Consider the following 1,672-nt stretch of genomic DNA (forward strand, 5'->3'; position numbering starts at 1 on the left):
ATTCCATCCCCAGTAAAAAAAAAAAAAAAAAAAATCCTGCGCAGAGGCCACACAGTGAAGAGACTTCACATACCAAATGCAGCACAGGCCTGCACACCACCCAGAAGACTCCCTAACAGGGCCCTTGACCTTGGACAAAACCCCTAATGAGTCAGGTATCACGCCCTGGGACTTAGACCTCCCAAAAGAAAGGTCTTCCCACCTGAACATAAAAAGGCAAGGAGCTCCAGAACCAAAGAGCTCAGTGGCCACACATCCAAGGACACCAGCGGTCAAACATCTCAGTGACCCCACAACGTAAACACAATCACCCAAACAGCTGAGTGAACTCACCACCAGGAATGCAAACCAGAAACTACTCAGAGCCCTTGAGTTCAGCGCCCAGACATCCTTCTGAGACTTAGGGTATTGACCTCAATGTCTAGTTCAGAAAATTAATGTGCTAGATGCTAAGCATCAAATAATTCTGAGATCTCAAATTATGGGACAGACACAACCAAACAGAGACCTTCATCCTGGACATACAATAAGCTGTGCAGGGACTTCACATCCTGGACACACACAACTACACAACTAGAGACCTCACATCCTGGACATACATAACGGGAAGATCAGGGACCTCACCCCCTGTAACACACACACACACACACACACACACACTCACACATAGATCAGAGACCTCAAATTCCACAACACACAACCACAATCAAGTGAGAAACCTCAGAGTCCAGGAAAACAACCAAAAAGTGATCCTAGACCTGACATGTGCAACAAAGAGACCCACAAGAGCTCAGAAAGCCCCTGTGCTGCTTCATACACCAGCACAGAGATGAGAGAGCTCTGCTGTCAGACATTCACAGACAGCTCACAGAGTTCTCAATGCTGGGATGCGCACTGGCGCTGGACACGGCCTCCACAGTTGGTGGTATCATACTGCTTCTGTACTACTGCAGAAAAAAACATCAATATATTTTTGTCATAAAACAAAACACATTTATTATCTTATATTTCCACATATCAGAGGATCAACAAGGAATTTTGTAGTGTCAAAGCTGAGGTGCTGGCCAGGCTCGGTGGTGCATACCCATAGTTCCAGGAGAATTACTTAAGTCTAATAGTTCAGGACCAGCCCAGCAAGCACAGTGAGACCCCAACCTCTTCAACCCCCAAAAAAAACAGTAAGTCTGAGAACAGAATATGTTGCATTATCTTATGTATAAATGACCTGAAGATAAACATTAAAGCCACAAAAGAATTTTTTCTTTGTTTTTGGTTTTTTGAGACAGAGCCTCACTATGTAGTTCAGGCTGGCCTTGAACTCACTATGCAGTCCAGGCTGGCCTCAGACTCATGGCGATCCTCCTGCCTCAGCCTCCCAAGTGCTGGGGTTACAGGTGTGCACCACTCTGCCCAGCTTCAAGAATTTTTTTAATGTCAAGGTGTTGGCAGAACTGAAGTTCCCTGGGGAGAATCCAGTTTCTATACAAGGCCCACATTCCCAGCACACTGCCTTTCTCCATCTTTAATGTCAGCAGCATTCTGCCTTCATCGCTCCTCCTTTGCGTCCTCCATCTCTGCTTATGTTGTCATGTCCTCTTTTCTCACACTGCTTCCATTCACTATATCGCCTGCTCTGACTCACCTCTGTCTCCTTTGGATAAGGACACTTGTG

The sequence above is a fragment of the Fukomys damarensis genome, unplaced genomic scaffold (genome assembly GCF_012274545.1).
Source record: "Fukomys damarensis isolate Sample0158 unplaced genomic scaffold, DMR_v1.0_HiC HiC_scaffold_39, whole genome shotgun sequence".
Lineage (NCBI taxonomy): Eukaryota > Metazoa > Chordata > Mammalia > Rodentia > Bathyergidae > Fukomys > Fukomys damarensis.